General features: G+C 49.1%; 1 protein-coding gene across 3 annotated transcripts in view; it reads left to right on the top strand.

Moving 5' to 3' along the window:
* BDNF (brain derived neurotrophic factor) overlaps nucleotides 1-21,451 on the top strand; it is a 405,855-nt gene that overhangs the window by 257,529 nt on the left and 126,875 nt on the right. The window contains exon 1 of one of the 3 annotated variants that reach the window (XM_069623515.1): nucleotides 11,166-11,539. The exons of 1 other annotated variant lie outside the window; for it this stretch is intronic. The gene's annotated coding sequence lies outside the window, so the exon portion shown is untranslated. Of the gene's footprint in view, nucleotides 1-11,165; nucleotides 11,540-12,286; nucleotides 12,838-21,451 lie in introns of those variants that run through there. One more of the 3 variants, XM_069623516.1, reaches the window with a different exon arrangement.

The raw sequence follows: 21,451 nt of genomic DNA, 5'->3' as shown, positions 1-21,451 counted from the left end.
CTTGATTCAGGTGGGGGCCACTCGGCTCAGTTGAGGGATAGCAGTTACACCACTCCATTTTACAAATTCATCAGCTGCATCCACTCTAGAGTGTAGTGAGATTGACGGACTGGGGCATGGAAGTACATGAAGATGGCTAGTTGGGTCTTGCTGTCTTCTTTATTTATTTATTTGTGGTGTGTTTATTAGGCACTTACTGAGCAAAAGGGAGGGAACATGGGATTAAAACAATAAATACAGTGGAAGATAAAAATGAACCTACTATACCTACTGAGTATTCAGAACATGCAAGTGAAGCGAGGAGAGGGGGAGTGAGGGTGAGGGTAAGTGCTGGAATGTCCGTGCTCGTGGGTGAGCAGCAGATGAAGTGCATTGGGAGACCCTTATTGCCCACATAAAAACAGGACTTTTTCATAGATCGTCAAACTCCTGTGGTTCAAGTCACATAAAAAACAAGCCCCTAGATCTGCATGTATATTTGTATAATTTAATGTATTAAGCACTTTCACCAAATGAGTACTCCATTCGTTATACAAGAATACATTGTACAAAATCATGAAAAAACAAGGCAAAAACGAATAGGTGAAATGACATTTATAAAGAAAGCAAATGAGCTTGAAGAGTAGAACAGAAAATAGAAAAAAATAGAAGAATGACTGGCAAGGGCCAGAGAGTTCCAGAACTTGCATTCCAACAAGGAAAATTAGTGGAAAAGATATTCTTTACAAAGTGGTTTTGGAACAGTTAAAAGAAAAAGAGATTGAAAACATGGGGAACGGGCAGGGACATAGAAGGAAACAGCAATTTAAAGATAAGGAGGAGCAAGACCTTGTTTAAATTCATAGACAATGCATAAAAACATAAAGAGGAGCCGAGATTCAAAGGAGAGTCAAGAAATGGGTTGAAGAGAGGCAGGAAAAGACATACAAGAAGAGGAAAGAAAAAGGTTTAGGATAGAAGTGTTGAAATTGGAACATAGAGAGGAAAGTCAGAAGGCAGGGAGGCCAATCAGAAGACCGATGTAGTAATCAAGACATGAAAAAACCAAGGAAAAGATGAGGATTTTGGTAGCTCGGAAGGTGAGACAGAAAAGGGTGAGCTTTCCGAATATTATAGAGTGATATTCAACAGGAACCAGTGGTGTTGGAGATATGGGTGGAAAATGAAAATGAAGAGTCAAAGGTGATGCCAAGATTACGACTGTCTATATTAGATATTGGAATTAGAGAAGGCGAAAATTAAATGGAGAACGGGGGTACGGGATAAGGATGGTAGAAGACGGGGAAGTATAGAATTTCAATTTTAGAAAAATTGATGTGCAAGAAACAGGGATGCTAACAAGAATGGATAGAAAGTAAACAAGCAATAATCTTAGCATGGATAGAGTCTAAAGGATAGATAGATCTGAGAATCACTGGCATACAAGTGTCAAGAAAGACCAAACGAATTGATAATATCAGCAATGGAAGCAGTATAGAGTGAGAAGAGGATAGGGGCGAAGAGCCAACCCTTGAGGGACACCATATTGCAGTAGAAAGGTGGAAGATTAGGCTGAGCAGTGTGGGTTCACCTTGCTGCTCTTACCAGATCCCTATCTAATAATAAGTTACAGACAACTTTGTGTGTATGGAAAATTTGTAGGCCGTAGGCATTTTATTTTTCTTACAGAAAAACCATTATAACAAAACATTACATATACATATGCTTTTGGGCACATTGTGTCCAGTTCCGAAGCCGCTCAAGGCTCCTTCTGAGTCTTTGTTATCCCTGAGCCTTCGTTCCTGGGCACATGCCGCCTACGACGTTTCTTGAACCGTGTAACGAAAGAGTACTCGGCGTTCCTTCCTCTTGCTTATTCCTTCTTTTCTTGGACCGTGTACCGAAAGAGTACTCGGCGTTCTTTCTTCCACTTGTGCACCATCTTGTACCGTGTACCGAAGGAGTACCCGGCGTCCTGGCTCCTGCCTGCGCACCCCCACCTCTTTCGTTTGTTTTTTGCAGGGTGGGTTGGGTGGCAACGTTTTTCCTTTCCCTTCTCCAGGTACCAAGAGCCTACCCGAGAGAGGTGAGCTCTTACCTGGTTTGTGCCGCCTCTCCTTTTCCAGGCTTACTTATATCCCCCGGCCTTTTGTTCCTTCCTGGGGGCGGCCGGGTTACCCCCTGACCTCCTGTTGTTATATTTCACACCTACCCAGGTGCTGCTTCCTGCCCTTCCTGGGCCTTTGTTTCTTGTGGCGCCATTCGGACGCCCCTCCCTACGCTTTCGCGCCGTTTTCCCCCCACCCCGCGCCTAAACTCCCAGACCCTCTATCGTTCCGCATTTCATGTGGCCCGGGGCCTGGGTCATACGCTGAGTAGTGTGGGTTCACCTTGCTGCTCTTACCAGATCCCTATCTAATAATAAGTTACAGACAACTTTGTGTGTATGGAAAATTTGTAGGCCGTAGGCATTTTATTTTTCTTACAGAAAAACCATTATAACAAAACATTACATATACATATGCTTTTGGGCACATTGTGTCCAGTTCCGAAGCCGCTCAAGGCTCCTTCTGAGTCTTTGTTATCCCTGAGCCTTCGTTCCTGGGCACATGCCGCCACACCTGAGTGGGTGTCCTTGGCACCCACTCAGGTCCCCCCCAAAAGCCCCCTACCTACAGCCTCTTGTTTGGAGTGCCCTAAAAATGTTGTCGGAAAAAACCTCCATCCCCACCTTTGATAGGTGCACTCCATCTTGGTGGAACATGTCCGGGTTGCTCCGGTGTAAACCATGTCTTATGAAGTGTAGACCTGTACTCTTGCAGTACTTCTCTACTGATTTGTTTAACTTTTTCCTCGCTGTCTCGATCGCATGTCTCTTTTGTGCCCCATGCCAGATCCTTCTAGGTATTATCTCTGACATAAAAATCTCTGTTTTCCACCAGCTGTGAGCCAAGCTATGCAGTGACTCGCAGATCTCTCTTTGCAATTTGCCCCTGTTCGTGCTCATCAGATCGTTCCCCCCTAAATGTATAACCAGGTACTCGGGGGGTTCCCTGTAACCTATTAAGTCCGACAGCCTGTCGTGGATGTCCGCCCAGTGCATCCCCGGGAGGCCGCACCATGACGTGATTGTGTTCCTGAAATGTAATCCTTGATTTACCTCCTCCAGCCACCTGCCTGCCCGGGTCACAAAAGAGTGCCCCACTATCCAGGCCGATTTGTAGGGTCCGACCTCTGTGGAAACGGGGGAGATAAATATTATATCAGTTCCTCCCTTATGTATCTCTTAAAACATTGCGATTTCCATCCCCCAATTCGTTTCACCCCCTTCGTCCCCAGGCCCCCCGCCCACGCAGACGTTGCTGCCCCTATCCAGAAGGAGTGTGTCCCAAACTCGGCTGGATCCCATCCCGCCTTTGCCACTGCCTGCTTCAATACTGCTTGAAACTGATACTTGCTGAGCGCGCGGCCGTCCCTATGTATCACTAGCTGCCCGTCAGTTTCTGGTCGCAGCTCTAAAAATTCCCTGGTGATGCATCTGGGACAGTGGTCCTTCTCTCTGATGCAATTGAGATCTATCGCTCTCCCCCTCCCTGTTTGGTCTGTCTTAGATTTCTTTAGCATTATTGACATACTTTCGTCGCCCATACTGATATCTTTCCTTGCCAGGCCGTCTCCTGCCATTGTATTCCTGGCCACCAGTTCCCCTATTCTGAAAGCCCCGTAGTACGCTAGCGCGAATGCTGCCCTGAACAGCGCAGTTTCGTATGTGCTGCTGCATATATTAGGTAGCACTTCAGTAAAATTATCAATTTCCCAAAATTGACCGGCCTTCTGCTATCTGGCTTCTTCCCCTCTAGCTTTGCGCATCCCCTCATCGCATATTTTATCTTATCGCTGTCAGTCGGGTCCGGTAGGCCCGCCACTTTTGCGGTATATGCCACCGCCGCCAGATGCGTTGCTGCCCAGCTTTTCTTTTTACCATTGGCAAATGCCCCCTCCAGGAATTCACAGATTCTTTCCGTTGAGATTTCATCCACCACTTTTACACCTCTTTCCAACAACACATCTTTTACCATCTTTGCGTACCGCTTACCCGTCTTGTATGTCAGGGCATTCCTGGTCAGCTTGTCGATGACCCTTTCTTTTTTCCACTCTTTTTCCACCACTTTTGAGTCGACCTTGAGGCCAACCGTGCTTTCCTTTCTAGTGCCTTCAACGGGACCCATTCCTTTCGTGGCGTGGGCGTCTTTTCTTTGTCGGCGTCCGGCCTCTGCTCTCTGAATCTCTCCCACTGAAAATGAGAGATTGCATCAGCCACCACATTTTCCTCTCCTGCGATATGCCTCGCCCTTATGCATGTATTTAACATCAGGCTTTCCAATGTGATTGCCCTCATCAATTACAACACTACACTGCATGATGCACTTCCCTTGTTTAACACATGCACTACCGCCATGTTGTCCGACCATACCGCCAACTCCTTATTGCTTAGCTCCTTCCCCCATGCACATAACGCGACCCATATCGGGAAGAGCTCTAGTAGCGTTATGTTCTTTGTCCATTCCGCCACCTGCCATGATTCCGGCCACTCATGTGCACACCATTTTCTCCCCAGTATTGCTCCAAAACCAAAACCACCGGCTGCGTCAGTGAATAACACTCTTCTACCTTCCTCATTCACTGGCGAGCGCCATATCACTGTACCCCTGAAGTTCACCAAAAATTCAGCCCAGACTTCTAAGTCTCTCTTGATTCCTCCTCCTAGCCTGACCCTGTGGTGCCCTTTGGTAGCACCTCTCGTCTTCAGCTCGATCCTTCTCTGGAACACTTTTCCCTGCGGTATGACTCTTCCTGCGAAGTTCAGTTTCCCTGCCAGTGCTTGTAACTCCTTCACGGTTGCCTTGTTTCTTCCTCGTAGCTCCCGTATTGTTTTGATTAGCTCCATCACTTTGTCCTCTGGGATCCGACACCTCCCCTTGTTTGAGTCGATCTCTATACCTAGAAACTGGATCACCTGTGTTGGCCCTGTCGTTTTCTCATCTGCCAGAGGAATGCCCCACTCACTCTTTATTTCTACGAATTTGTCCAGTGTTGCCTTGCACATGTCTGCCCCTTTGGGGCTGACAAATAAAAAATCATCTAGGTAATGCACCATCATGGACTCCCTCATCTCTTGTGCCACTGCCCATTGTAAGAATGAACTCGCCCTCTCGAAATATGCGCACGAGATGGCACAACCCATTGGGAGGCACTTGTCGATGAAGTATTCCCCCTCCCAGTGCATACATAGCCATTTTTGTGATCCACTGTTGACTGGCAACAGGCGAAATGCCGATTTAATGTCTGCTTTCGCCATCCATGCCCCTTCCCCTGCTTTTCTGACCAATTCCACTGCGTCTTCGAAATCTGAATACGTTACTGTTGCTTCGCTCTGCGCGATGCCGTCGTTCACCGAGGCCCCCGGGGGGTAGGATAGGTGGTGTATCAACCTGTACTCCCCTTCCTCTTTCTTTGGCACCAGCCCTAGCGGAGAGCACAAGAATTCTGCAAAGGGTAGGGCCATGAATGGGCCCTCCACCCTCCCAAGTTCTACTTCCTTCATGATCTTCTTGGTCACTATCTCTATGTTTTCCCTTGCTGATTTCAGATTCCTGGGAATGTCTTGCGCCCCTTGGCCGGTGAACGGGATGTTGAACCCCTCCCTAAAGCCTTGCCTAATCTGCTCTGCTGCTTCTTGGTCGGGGTAATCTCGGAGCCACTTTTCCATTCTCTCGATCTTTACCGGCGTGGCCCCTTTCCTGTTCCAGTTCTTCCGTGTCTCGTCTCTTCTGCCGCTCGGAGCTGCAGCCCTTGTGCACTTGGAACTGCTGTGGTCTCCCTTGCATTTCTCGCATTTGTGGCTGAATTTGCACTTCCAACCCCAGCTGCATGGTACCCCTTTTTCAAAGCTCCTGCATTGCCCCGGTTCTGACCGAGCCGTGCCCGGGCTCCCACTCCCCCCCCCTTGTGTTGTTGGGGGCAGGCTGCTCTGCCATCCTCTCTGTTGCCCGAAATTTCCACTCCGAAAGCTCCGCTCTCTGTACCTGTCGTAACTGGAGTCGTATCTTCGGTTACTAGATCTGTAATCTGGCTTGTAATCGCTCTGCCAGTACTGCCTTCTCTGCTGACCACCAGTATTCCGCTCCTTGGAATCCCATTTTTCTTTCAGAACATTAAAGATGTAAAGGTTGAAATTTTCTTCGTCCCAACCCATGTCCGGGAAGCAGTCCATCTCTTTTCGGAACTCATGGTCGTACTCTAGCCATGCGTCCCCCCCCAAACGCTGCGTGGACCTTCAGCACCCTCTGTTGGTAAGCAACTAACGCTACCCCATCCTCCGGGAATTTCTGTAATATGATTGTCGACATAATTGTAAAGGCCGACATCCAATTATCGAAGTTCCTAACTACTGGCCCCTTTTTGAATAAACTCTTTTCATCCTCTTTCATGTCTTCGACTGCCACATTCATCCCCCTTTTTTGACAATCTAATAACGTAAATATATCGATCAACTCCTTTCTCCAAATTTTTTCCTTTACTTTGTCATTTATGTACCAAGCCATCGCTTTCATTGACCTGCCCTGTGCATCTTTACCTATGGCTGGCCTGCCATACTTCGTCATGAGCGGTGCCCCGCTCTCTACCGTTACTGCCATTGTTGTTGCCCCTGTCCCTATGTTTGGGCCTACCGTCGTGCTTTACAGCGTCGCCACAATTGGCGCTCCTTGTGGCACTGGGACTACTGGTGTCCCTTGCGGTGTCGGGACCGGAACTTCCTTGGGCTCAACTGGTGCCCCCTGTGGAGTAGGGACCGGGGCCTCTTTGGGTTCTATCCGTGCCCCCCCTACCCCACTCTGCTTTTCCTTGCTCACCACTCCTTTCCACTTTACCCAAGCTTTTAAATGATCCCTTTCTTCATCCTCACTGCTGGTTTCCTCTGACGAACTACCCAACCATTCTTCCTTGCTCTTCTTCCTTCGTCTCCTGTTCCTGTCGTTGGTTCTGGGCGATTTACCCGAAACCGTGACGCAATTTTTTAACATCTTTACTATTTTATTCCCAACATTATTGTTCACGGTACCTTTCTTTTTATCTTTTCTCTTCTTCTTGCCCATCGTATCCGTCTCCTCTTCCGTTCTCCCTGTCTCCGTTCTCCCCCTCTTCTGTCCTTGTGGCACTTCTTCCTCGCCCTCACTGCTGCTGTGTTCGATGAACAGTAAGGGTGATGCTGCCTTCGTCCTTTCTTCTTTCTGCATTACATCCAGCACCCATTGGGCTCCATACTCCTTCTCTGCTTTTCTTGCCCAGTCTGAGAATTCCCGGGCCCTCTTCGCTCTCCCATCCGCCATCTTTCTCGTCTGAATTCTGCCGGTTCTGGCAACTGCAGCGACTCTCCCTCTCGCTCGCTCCGGTGATGTCTTGGTTGTCGCGTTAGTCTCAAGCGACGAACGCTGTATAAACTGTGTTCACCCGCAAGAGCTCCGTTTATTGAAGGGTCGAAAGCGCGTGAGCCCGCAAGAGCAAACGTTTTTCCTTTCCCTTCTCCAGGTACCAAGAGCCTACCCGAGAGAGGTGAGCTCTTACCTGGTTTGTGCCGCCTCTCCTTTTCCAGGCTTACTTAAACCCCCCGGCCTTTTGTTCCTTCCTGGGGGCGGCCGGGTTACCCCCTGACCTCCTGTTGTTATATTTCACACCTACCCAGGTGCTGCTTCCTGCCCTTCCTGGGCCTTTGTTTCTTGTGGCGCCATTCGGACGCCCCTCCCTACGCTTTTGCGCCGTTTTACCCCCACCCCGCGCCTAAACTCCCAGACCCTCTATCGTTCCGCATTTCATGCGGCCCGGGGCCTGGGTCAAATGTGTCGGCCCAAGTCACTGAAAATTACCTGTCAGGGAGGTTAGATTGAAACCATTTAAGAACTGACACAGAAAGAAGCAGAGAAGAAAGAGAAGAAAGAAGCAGGTGGTGATCAATGGTGTCAAAAGCCGGAGAGATATGTAGTAAAAATCAAAATAGAAAACGGTTTAGATATACAGGCTGCGAGCAGGTATTAGAAACAACAATGAGAGAGGTTTCCCAAAAACAGATTGACCAGGAGAAAGCTGAGACTTATGGTCAAGATAAGTGGAAAGTTGGTCATAGAAGACCGGTTCAAAAACCTTAGAAAGGGCAGCTCCGGGATGTTAGAAAGGTAGGGCAGAAAGAAATAGTATGAAAACTGGCAGTAGTCAAAGAATAAAGAGGACAGTTTATTTATTAATTTTTTATTTAAGAAAAGGCATTGAGAGATGATGAATCCAGCAGCCAGTACATGGCCCCTATCTCTGATCTCATGGGTGGGGGCTAACGCAGAGTACATACTACCCAAGCAATGTTCTAGGGGTACTGGGGTATCATCCCCTATTATGGGAGTCACCGTTTTACACATATACATGTTAAACACATCTGGCCCTCTACTGAGTAAGGATAAAAGGCGGGAGACACGCTCTCTTGTGTCTCCGTGGTCCTTCTCGTGTCGGGTGAAAAGATGCTACCAGCCGTTTCTGAGGGGAGGGGCGCAGAAGAATCTCCGACTGCCGGTGCGGTTTATCTCCTTCGGAACTGGAAATACGAGCCTGTGTTTCTGGTACCTGTCTGCGCACCTAGGGCTGCCTGCAGGCGATGCATTATTCATGCCTGGCCCCGAGTCCTCCGCCGTGCACGGAGAGCCATGGGAACGGAGGGTCCCGCGGGATCCGGCACCGCTCCTCCGGCAGCTTAACATATATATATATATATATATATATATATATATATATATATATATATATATATATATATATATATATATATATATATAGATATATAGATATAGATAGATATAGATATATATATGTGGCTGCATTCAAGCCACCTGCTCGGAGCCGAGTGGACGCGCGGGGTCCGTCCTGCTCCCCACCCACCCCCCACCACAGCACAGCCTCGCAGACTTCCCTAGTAGGGCCATTTCATATCCGGTACAAATGGATCCGATTAAATGGAGGGAGGGAAAACTCCCCTCAGACAAGCCTACAAGTCAGCGAAGCCGTAGCAACAAGAGGCAGTCTTTCCATTTCGAGGCTGCCTTCCTTGATAAAATATTTAAGATTTGGAAATGTGGTGCGTGAGTGATGACAAGGGGGCAGCCGCTGGGTTTCCAGTGCACATCCACAGTGGACGGCGGTTCGGGAGTGTACTTTATCACACACTAAATCATGACAAGAAGGAAACCTCTGTGTTTCAGTGCACACCCACGGCGCACGGTGGGTGGGGCTGCACTCGTTTAACCGACTCGCACCAAGGGGGCAGTCGCTGGGTTCCCGCGCACACCCACAGTACACGACGGCTTCTAACTGCACTTGAACGGAATACACGTGTGCATCCCCCGGGATTTCAGCTCACACCCACGGTGCCCGGCCGCGGCTGGGACCTTTTCCTAAACACACTTCAGAGGCGACCCCGCCAAGTGCGTGTCCATTAGTCACGCCGCGGGCAGCCAGTGTCCTCCCCCGGCGGCTCTGTGTGGGCAAAGTGACTCGTGCCTTCATATCTGCGCGCGGGGGCAGCGGGTGGGGTGGGGGCCGGGACGCCAGAAAGTGTCCGGGAGGGCACGACCATGTTATATGACAGAAGGTGACTAAACTGCTTAGAATTGTCCCGAGCGTCTTTGGCGCCGGATGCCCGTGCTGCATAACGGGGGCAAACGCAAAACCACGTTTCCAGGCACGTTTCGTGGTGTGCGCGTGGTGCTCATTCGCCACACAACTAAACGCCAAAACGGCGAACGAGCAAATGCTATTATTGCTGTAAAAAATGAGGCCATGGGTATTTTAAAAATGTTCTCTGGGCGCCGTTAGCCGGGGGGTTGTGTTAGAGGCTGTTTTTTTTTCTTTTTAAACGCGTGCATGCTGGGTGAGATCCGCCACAGCCCAGGGGAATCCCCTGCGATCAATTATACGGGCAGGTGGGGCCCTTCTGCTGGGTGAACCCGTCTGGCAGCGCGGCGAGCAGAGCCTTAATCCGGCCCCCGAAATGTCTACGCATACGGCATTAGAAAAGAGGGACACCGATGTGTGTACCTCGGATAAAATGTGCAGGAAGAGAACACTTTTATCTGCTGGAAAATGGGATTTATCGCACCGTCACAGTGCTCGCGAAACCGCATTGTGGTGCTATCCTAATTGACTCCCATTGCGAAACACACACCACACCTGTCACGTTCATCCAAACTGCCACACACCTCACACAATAACACCGACACAAGCAGACTCACAAAAACGCAATACCAAATCCACACAGACACATATACCAAGTATTGTTAAAGCATCACAATCACACGCAAATACAAAGCACACACAAACAAAATGAACATACATCGCACGCCGCCCCCCCCCCCCCTAGACACACCAACACTCGGTCACATCTACAGACTTACTCAAAGATACAAAAAAGGCACAGACACACAAAAACATACACAAACTCACAACCAGCAACAATCAGGTACTTGGATCTGTACACATAAAGATACCCACACACGCAAAAACACTGTACCATCAATACAGAAATGTGAAGGAGACAGGCGCACACACACATGTACACGTTCACACTCAAATTCGCAACGTAATGTAATATTCACAGTAAAGTATAGCAACACAGAGGGGCACACACTGACAATAATAAACGTGCATACGCAGTAGCATGTCCCTACCGACAAACACACTCGTACAAACAAAGGAAAGACGTTCACAGATATGAAAGAAAACACAACCAGGCACACATTCAAAACGCTCACACCCGCGCACACGGCGACACGGATACAATTATAGTCGCAACGTCAGACAATGCACAGTAACACTGTCACTCGCGCACACACACACACACAGTGGGAGACAGACGGACATTGGCACACGGACACACAGTTCGTGAGGCAAGGAGAAGGGGGAGCGTGTTGACACTGATTCCGTTTTAATAAGTAAGAAAAGCCCACCCGAGTTAGGGGGTGGAGGGGAGTCACCGAGATGACGAAGCTGGCGAGCTGTACTGTCAGCGAGGGCTCTGCATCACCCTGGGATAGGCTGCTTCTGCTAATGCACGCAGCACACGGTGTCTATTTAGAGGCGGGAGGTCACGTGGGCCGCACGTCAGAGTGTGCAGCGAGCAGCACTAGTGTGGATTCCCACCCACAGGTCCCCATTCACATCTCTGGAGCGCTCGCCGGCGAGCTCCGTCCACACACACGCACGCACACCCACGAGACAACTCGTGAGCATGCCCGCTCGCCGCCCGGCCCGGGATCAGATGGAGCCGCTCCGCCGCGAGATGCCATTACCTGCCCCGCCATGCAGTTTCCACTATCAATAATTTAATCTCCTGCTGCCGGAAAGAAGGGGCGCAGCGGGCTGCATCCGAGCGGGCGAGAAGCACCAGCCCACCGCAAGCAGCACCCCCAGACCACCAATGCCACTGTGTTGATGCTCACTTCTGCAAGTGGTCCCTGAGAAGGTGGGTGCACTTTTATCGCCCGGTCTGTCCCGAAAAGTCCGCGAGCTCCCCGCGAACCTGCCGAAAGTGACTGGAGTAAGGCGATCCGCCGCAGCCTTCATTAATAAGGCATGCCCCTATTATCTTGATTGAATTCTTAATGAGCGAACTGCGGAGAGGTCAGGGAGGGAGCCGCATTTCAGCGCACCGGATCCCCGCCTGTAACGCAGGCGGGTTCTCTTACGGCTAATGAGAGTGTGCCAGTCTGCCAGGGGTTCAGAAACCTCCGCGGTTCAGGCGTTCCTCAGCTTGAGGCAATGTTTTCGTTCTCCGCAAATGGACGTGCAACTTTTACACCTAGAAGCTTCAAAGGTCGAGAAAAGTAGCCAAGCCTTTATGCGCAGCTTACGTATTGTTTTGTGGCATGCAGACTGAGCTATTATTTTAAAAATGTAACGTAGTTTGTGTTGAGCGACTGCTCGTGTATTACGATGAAAACGCGCACGCACATCCCCGTCTTACTTTTTATATAGACTGTAGTATTCATCGTTACACTGTGCACACATATTTATCCTCGCATGTTCTGTGTTGTGCAGAGTAGGGTGTGGTGGATTTCATATCGCAAATTGCATGATGTATTCTCACGTGTAGTTGTGTTCACGTGTGTGCGAAAGGGGTGTTCTTTTTGGACATATGAATTCGCGCACACGTTGCAAGGTATTCTTGGCTTGGTTTATTAAACGAGGCGCTAGAAGACATGGGTAGAAGTTCAGGAGTACTGATTCCGAGCTAATGCACACATTTGCAGCCGCTTCTCTCCCGCTGTTCCTGCCCCCCTACCCCAAGCCGGACGTCTCCTGGGGTGTAGTGTGCAGTCCCGCCGCTGCTGCAGACGGGAGCGGGGCCGGCCCCTTTGAGGGCCTTGAAGTTGGATACGGGATGAAATGCGCGCGCGACTGAACCCCCCAAATCACAAACTGACCGAAAGCCCCCCAGAGTCGGCCCCCGGGAGACCCTGAGCACGCGCTGCGCAGTGCCCCGGGCGTGAAGAGAGACCCGGCGGGAGATTGGAGAGACCGGGGGCCGGCTGGACCATGAACCTCCGCAGGGCAGCTTTTCTCACAACACTGCCCGTGTAAAGAACCCATTAAGGTAAGAACGGGAGAGTCCAGGCGAAGACCCCAGCAAGTGTCGCCCAGCAGAGACGGATAAACAGCCCAGCAAGGAAGGCACTGGAGGTCCGTCTAAAGAGCCTACCAAAGGATGTACCAGTGGCTTCAAGGCGCCCCTGATAGGCTCAGAGTAAGGAACCCACCAAGGTAGGCAATATTTTTTGGTGAGGGGGGCGAATGAACAGACTATCGTGGTAGACTTGGGGAAAGGGGCGTTATATTTAAAGGGCCCATCAAGGTAGTTATTACAGGGGCACCTAAAGGGTCATGATCGATATGAGTGGGGGTTGGGGGGTGTAAGGAACCCGCCGAGATGGGCACAAGGTCTCACCAAAATAATTAGGTGCGGCCCCAAGTCTTTGGGAACTGAGCAGGGCGCAAAAAACATTCAACGAAGGCAGAGATGGCCCTCTGTGTAGCCTCTTCGGGTGTTGAAAAAGCAGCGTGAATGCATTTGGGGTTCTGTACACTGCATACTCGTAGGACCCCCGGAGAATCTCAAAAAGAGATATCGTGAATAGCCAGTTCCTCGTTCACCCCCTCCATTGGGCTGTACCATCCGCCCCCTGGGGCTTGGGAGGAACCTATTGCCCAATCTACATGGGACGACAAGGGGGCTGACCTGTTCAAAAGGACGTCCACGTGTTGCAGATAAGGACACTGAAGCGCAGAGAGAGAGAAAGAGAAAAACACAGTGATCTGCCCAGGATCACACAATATAAGTCAACGGTACGTGCTGTGAGTGAATGTTGGTCCCCTGGCTCCACAGCTCAGTGCTAATCCACTACACAGCTCTGACTTAGTGCAACTCACCATGTAGGTTATTTAGTGCAGGTAAATGGCCACCATGCCATGTAAAATCAACATTCCGAATGTATGTGGTTCAGCAAACGGAGATAGTGTTCCTCCAAGCTTAGTGGTGAAGCCTGGGAAAGTGATGTTCCCAAGATTGTCCAAATGTGAAAGCCAGAATTAGAACCCAGCAATTGGCATGCTTCTAAGCACCTGTTAATTGACCACAATCAGGAAATGTGATACAGGAACTGAGATTAATTTGGCCAAGCTCACACCGCATGGCGTCCATGGGGCAGCCAGGATTAAAACCGACATCTGTTGGCTTTTTTGCCACCAGTGTACCACTACACAGCATGTAAAGCTTGTGCAAGTAGTGAGATGTTTGATTAAAGCCTTGCAGAAGTGTCCAGCGTGTTTTGGGTCTTATCCGGTCTGTTTATGTATTTTTTGATAACATATAAGCGACATGTAGGCTACTCTGGGTTTTACAAATACAGGAACTAGAAACGTAGGGAACTCGCCATTTGCCCAAAAGCATATTTGGCCAAGCATGGGAGCCAATATTGCAGGTCTCCTGGCTTCACAGTGACCATGTATACCTACGAAACCACATACGGTAACGTGGTTAGGTTGGCGGGGCTGGCAACGGATGAGACTGTCCACCAGAAGAAATGTGTTAGCATGTGGGTAGCCTTGTCTATTCTTTCTATTTAATTTCGAGCGCTTCCCCCCCCCCCCCCCGAAGCTCTCCCAATATTGTGAGAAAAAAGAACAGAGCCATTGGCAATGATGTGCACACAGTCACACAGTTCGAGCAAGTGACGATGCTGGGATGGAAACCAAGTACTCTCATTTCCACATTTCCCAGCGTACCACATTAGGTTTGTGTGGCTAGGGCAGGGAGCATGGCCAGGAGGTGCCCACCCGAAATGCAAAATCGTTGGCACAGCCAGAGTATTGGGGGCACCACATCCGCCCATGGCCGAAACCTGAAGTGGGGGAAGAGCTCAGACACGCACGAACACCCTGTGCCACCGGTTTGGAGGGGTCAGCCGGGGCCAGGTAGTGCAAAGGTGACATGAGGGGCAGGTGCAGCTGCGCAGCTCCTGCTGCCCTCTCAGAACCGTCTGGGTGTGGTGGGATGCGGGGAGACGGGCGAATGGGCGAGCCAAGGCAGCGCTTTGATCTGACTGGGGGAGCGTGCACTCTTGGGACCGGGAGGAAAATCCAGCTCTGTGTCCTGGAGTCCTTTTTTACCGCCAGACTTCTCGGAGTCCCCATATCCTGGCACTGGGAGGAAGGCGCGCCCAGATGTCTTTCCTTCGCATGGTCTAGGCGCATCCCCACGTACCCACACGCGGAATCTTCAGAAGAGGGATGGGAAGGAAGCTGGAAAAGAAACGCATGCCCATTCTTCTCCAGCGCCGCGCCTCTCCTCTGCTTAGTACATGGGGCCGAGCCGTCCGTATACAGACCCGAGGCGATGACAGTGCCAGGGCGGGAGAAGGTGTGAACTCCCAGCCTGTACTCCTTACGCCAAGCAGTGATGCCCGTCACCGTGCGCTGCTGCGGGCTTTGTGTGGGAGCCGCTATGGGCCGAGTTTGCACGTTTTCTGGCACTACCCAGTATACTTTAAGATTGCGTTGTCTTTTAGCGGGCCTGCGTGCAGTTTTTGCAGGTCATGTTTGTTTGCCGACCTCTGGGGTCTTCCTCGCCAGTCCTATCGAGAAGCGCTTGTTCCCCTCTCCCTCACACCCCACACCACATGCCATGTGTGTGCGCTCACGTTCTTACTACACAAGCACACAGCTAGGAAAACAAATACGTGCTCTCTAGCTAAGCTCACGTTTTTTTTTTTTATAATTTCGGTATGAAACTCCCGAGGAAGACATGCGGGGTTGGAACACCTGGTCCCAATCAGCGAGCTTCGTGTGTTATGCAATGCACAGACCAGTGTCTCTCAGCGAGGCCAGTTCTCTCCCCGCTGAGATCCCGGAGCTGAATGAGGGTTGGGGAGGGGAGGGTGGGGGGTCTCCCTCATGACTCGGCTCTCCTTCTCGAGTATACATTAATGGGATTCCCTCGACGGCGCGCATCATGGGGCGACGTTTTCGAAAGATACGGCATACACGAAGAGATATTTACGAGCGAGGCTCTTCGATCATCGAAAGATCAAGAATGCACTACAGGAAACGAACCGAGAGGAAGCCCCGAGGGGTGTCTGTGCATGCTGTGTGTGTGTGTGTGAGAGAGAGGCCTGCATAGAAGAACAGCAGCGCCCCCTGGCGGTAGCTATCAGAACTCACTCTTCCAGCAGGACTTCCCCCTTTGCCTTACGGACGAATTAGAGCGAGAGGGGGCGGGAAGAAAGGCACAGAGCAAGAGAATGAGAAAGGGAGAGCGCCAGCGGATAGGCAATATATGTACGTAGATCGATAGAGAGATGGGTAGATAGATGGATGGATTGGCTTGTAATTGCAGCGCCCGCCACGCCCCTGATCTGCTGCTCCGGCTCGTGTTATCATCGTGTCTGGGCTGTGCCTGCGCGAGACCAGCGTTGTGTGTTGTGTTGCACGTGCGCTGCTGTGTTGCAAAGGCAGTGTGTGTCTAGTTCGCACGTAAAAGCCTCAGTATTTATTGCCTCGGCGGATTTATGCGAGTTGGCAGCGCTCGCGCTGACACTAGGTCCAAAATAACAAGGCAGCCGGCGTCAGTAGCAGACGTCTGCAGGGCACAGGCGGGGGCGTTCCTGGCAGGGATCGAAGGCGGGCAGAAGGGGAGGCCACACGTTTTGCAGATATCCGCGCAATGTTGATGCTTATTCTGGGCGTGTCCGCGCCCAGCAATTGGCTCAAAGGTCGAGTGTGTGGGCTCGTGACCCGTTTTTGGAAGAATGGGGCTGAGCCCTCATTTGAACTTTTTGTTATAAAGTTGGCAGGCTGTGTTTGAGAAGTACAGCCCTGAGCTCAGGGGCTCCAGACTCAGGATAGTAAGTCACCAATACTCAGCTGATGTGAAGGGGCAGGCCATGGGCTTCCGCTCTGTACACAGATGTTGGCACCCAAGGCACTGCTCTGCAGGTCGGGGCTTTCATATTGTGCCTCTGACATAATGACACTCGTGTTAGTAGAATATCACTGCCCCTATGGCGTGCTACTCCCACTTGTGTTGCCCGTTGGCTATGTTTTGGATAACTAAGGACACCGCAGCAATGGCGTCTCCAGGAATAAAATGTAGGGAGGCACAGAGGGGGCCACAAACAAAAGTAGGGGGGCTGCCTATAAAAGAGTAATGTGTATGCTTTTCCCAAATGGACGCAGACAAAGTAGTTCAAAGTGGCCTGGTGGAGGTAAAATCGGTCATTCGTACAGCAAGCAATTAAGTTGTATGCATGTGTATTTCTTGATGTTAACAATATCGTCTCATCTAATAGCGATATTGAAAATATATCAGTATGTCTCCAAAACTCAATATATCGCCCGGCACACACACCGCACCAGTTAAGTACACTCCTGGTTTCGGGCCTCCATGGCCAATTTGTTCAGATGTTGCCTGTTGTCATTGGCTGGTAATGGACACCTTACTGTAAAAGGCCAAAATGGTGAGGAGCATACTTACATTGAGTATATTTGTGGAAACGTAATATTTATAGAGGGTGCGGGGGAGAATAACAACCCAGGCACTAGGTTGGATACAACAAGAACATACAAAAAGTGCCCACAACCTGTGCGGGGGACACAAGTGTCCCACGGATTGTGGGTGCTTTTTGTATGTTCTTGGTAATGGGCACCTGCCATATTATGCAGTGTCCATATTGTGACCCGATCACACCTGCTGTAGGTGGTCTTTCACAAGTGTGCCATTAATACCCAAGGTTCGCAATGCCTTTTTGTGCATCTCGCATCTGTCTGCGGATGCTTTTCTGGAAGGTTGGCACAGATCGCAAATGGGGCATTTAGGTTTCTTTCTCAGCAGTGATTTTGTGTGGACATTTTGTAGTGCAAATGTAGCAAGGGCACTGAGAATTTCCAGACAGGCATGTGAACTAGAGGAGCAAAGTGTGTCAGTGTGTGCCCTATATCAGCGGTCATCGAGCAACAAGATATGATCTTTTAAAGCAGTGTCTTCTGCAGAGATGGAGGTACTCATTACAGATGCAGGAAACTCATCTATTAGAGCTCTGTCCAGCCGCTCTGTAGCAAAGTACATGCAAATCTCCTAATTTGCACATGGATTGCACAAATAAAAATGATTTGACAAACATGGACATCGCAAGGAGCATCGTCAGTCTTTGATACTTGGAGGCACCATGGAAGTGACTTTAGAATAGGTTGCCATTAGTAAGCCAAAGTACAAATCACTTTGTGGTACAAAATGTCTAATTTGCACTATTATTATACATGGAGCAACTCTATAGTCTTTAGGCTTTTTTTTTAAATCACAGCATGACATATTAACATAAGTATGAAGTGAATCACTTACAGAGCTGCAGATAAGATAAAGGGCGATTAAAGGATTTGCCCAGGATCACATACTTTGGTTAAATGGTGAAACCGGGATGTGGACAATTTGAGCAGCTGTGCATATCTTCCCAGGTTTAGTTGATATAGATATTTATTAAGGTTTTGCGTTGCATTTCATGTGCTTAAATAACACTTCATTTATAGCAATGCCTTGGAAGCAAACCAAATTACACAATAAACTATCCTTTCATAGTAAACTAACTATACACTATATACATTGTCATAGAAATATGTTGAGCAATAAGTGTGGCTTCAGTTTTATTCTCCCCATCCTGCATACAAAGTCACAATAGCATCAATTAGATTAGTGAGCGCCTAACAAACCCCCCTTTGGCTTTGAAGCCATAGTAATTGCATAAACCATGCAACATTGTGCTCCATTCTCACTTCTGATCACTCCCTCCCATTCCCATTTCTAAAGGGACAAAAGCCCCTGCTAATGGTCTCCCCTCTCCCACCAGTGCGTAATGGCTTACATTGACACAGACAAACTTGAGAGCCCCTCTGCTGCCCGGCGCTCCTTTGGACATTGTCCTGGCAGTGGGACACCTCTGCCGTTTGAAAGGGCAAGGTGTCCTACTGCCAGGACAATGAACGTGCTGAGCAGGAACTGCTCAGCACACATTGTCTTGCCAGCGGGGCACCTTTCCCGCTGGGCACCCTCATTTAACAACAGGCTATCAATACTGATTGAGATTGATGAATTACCAAATGGGTGGTTCTGAGAAAGGATCACCGTGAATTTACACTGAGATTGATGAATTTGTAATAACGTTGCTGTGTACATGATCTGAGACGAATAATCTGAATTTTATGTATTCACTTGTGAAATCATGGTACGAGGAACACTTAGATTAGGAGTGTGAATATTGTTTGTTACACTACTTGTGATATAAATATAATTTTTTGAAAACTTTTGGACATCTGGAAAAAAATACACTTAAAAGTTAACAAAAACGGTATTTACTTGTTTATTTTAATTTGGCTGATGTTATATCAGTAAAGAGTGTGCCTTTGCTATGTTCTCCGTTTGACACAGAGGACCATTTTTCATTTTCACCCTCATTGGGGTGCCTAACGGGAGAGGTGTCCCATTGACAAATTTCCTGGTCTTGCCCTCCCTGCCCCCCCCGCTCGGGACACCACTTCAGGGGTGGCCCAAGGGGAGACACATGATTTCAGAGGAGGCGCCTGGGCCCCCATGGCCCCACCCTGGCAATGCCACTTCCCAGCAGTGCATAGGTCTGGTCTCCTCATACTGTTTTTTGACACAGTGGAATGCAGCATCAATGCACATTGTGATGTATGTCTACAGCTCCCTGTTTCTGTCGTTCTCGCGCTCCCTGTCGCTCTCTGCTCCCTCTTCACCTCTCTGACAACCTCACAGCACCGTCCCTATCAGCACCCCCTCTCTCCGTTTCTATCTCTTGCTCAACCTTTCTCTCATGAAGCTCCCTTTCTGTTTGGCCCTATAGCTCTTACCCCTCTCCCTCTAAGGTCTGATTCGCAGAGGCCTTTTCCAATGGTGCAACCCCACATGAAAACGCTCCCTGAATTAAGCCATATGTTTTTATACTATCTCCCCCGCCACCGCCTCTCACTCTTTCCCTCTCTTGCTCTCCCTCAATCTATCGTCACCGTATATCTCGGTCTGTCTCTCACCCTCTTTGTAGCTCTCTCTCTCTTGCTCTTTTTGCCTTCCTCTTCTCCCTCTCTCTCTCTTCCTCCCCCCCACACGTTCTCTCTCTTTGTTTTTGAAGATTGGGAGTGTTAATTCACGTGGCACACTGGTCTCACCAAGATCACGCAGTTTGTGTCAAGGTAGATTTTATTTTTACAATTAAGGCACAGTGATTCGAAATTTAGAAAACGCTGTAGCTTGACTCTGTGCATTGAAATGTTGGCATTGAATTCAAGTCATGATTAAATGCACTTATCTTTCCCATAAAGGGTTGTCTCATCAATAAAACCTAGCTGGGATGGTTTGTAAGCCACCCTATTAATTGAGGCACAAGAGCACACGTGTTTTCTGAATCCACGCGCATTCCTTACCAAGGAGGGCCAATAGTTTTAAATGTTCAGTTTTAGAAATTTTGAAGTGTGATTCTTTTCATTCAATATCTTGCCAAACAATGGGAATCATCTCCAACTATATGAAGTGCTTTGCCCAAGATCACATTGTTTTTTTCCTATGGAAAGGCTCTGCGAGGACTAGACCCCAGTTGTGCATGACCTAGTGCACTGCATTGCTGTGACCTGTAGTCTGCAAGGAAGTGGCTTTAATAGCAAAAAAGTACTCTGTGCCACCTGCATTCCTCAAGGAAGTATACTGTGATTATGCCCTAGTTTTTCTGTTTTCAGATGTTTTTGTTTGAACAAAATATAGTCTCCTTCGTAAACCTAATTTGGAATCCAAATTGCACAAGTATTCCAGGCTGTCTCCATTTTTCAATTTTTTAAGGCCTGTACTCGTTTTGCAGTTTTTTTTCACATTGGTTTACTTTAAGTGAGCCAAGACTGCATCTCCCCGAGTGTTTGTTCGATATTTTACATTATATACGTGGCTATAGAAGTGCACTAGTTAGCCTCAACAGACCTTCCACGTCATTGACCTTTACTACATCTTTAATACACATTGATGTTTTGCTTACATGTTACGTAACATATAAAGTGGCATATAAGCACCAGGATCTGTGCGCGCGCCGGCAACAAAGATGACACATCCTTTTATCTTGGCAAGTTTCTTGCGTGCCCATTACCAGCACCAGACCCCTGGTACTTTCAGCATCACGTGATAATGATGTCATCGTACTCAGCAGCACCGGCAAGTAGGCATCCCAAGTGCCCTCATCGACCCGGCACCACGCTCCCCAACTACACCGCCTCACCAAGCTCTTGGGGCTTGCATTCAAAACCAAGGCAAAGCACAAGCAAGCACAACCTAACATACCATTACCACATGGCATAATGACAGAACAGGGCATATTCTCAACAGACATAAACGTACTACTACATAACAAGGCATACCACGCGCAAATGAAATGTAACCAAGGGAAAACTGTTTACAATCCAACTTTCTCACCCCTTCAATAGCACTTCTCCTTACCTCCCAGGCGGCTGACCTCTACCACTGCGCCCTGACTCCTTTCTTTGTGCACAACGACAACACACTGGGAAAATCGACAGGCAGGGGAGTGTTGCAGCCACCTGTAGGAGTGTGGGTACAAGTCAGTGCCAGGCAGAATGCCAGACCCAAATAACACAAATGAACCACATTATAGGGCGGCTCCCAGAGAGCCTAGTTTCTGGATTGTCAGTGCTTTCCATCTACATAGCATGATTTCAATTTGAAAATCCTCTTTCTCTCTCTCTCTCTCTTCTCTCTCTCTCTCTCTCTCCCCGTCTCTTTCCCCTTCTTTCTCTCTTCCACACACCTACATGT

The sequence above is a fragment of the Ambystoma mexicanum genome, chromosome 11 (assembly GCF_040938575.1).
Source record: "Ambystoma mexicanum isolate Mex_15411 chromosome 11, UKY_AmexF1_1, whole genome shotgun sequence".
NCBI lineage: Eukaryota > Metazoa > Chordata > Amphibia > Caudata > Ambystomatidae > Ambystoma > Ambystoma mexicanum.
The sequence above is the reverse complement of the archived record's forward strand: the minus strand, read 5'-3'. Positions and strand labels throughout refer to the sequence as shown.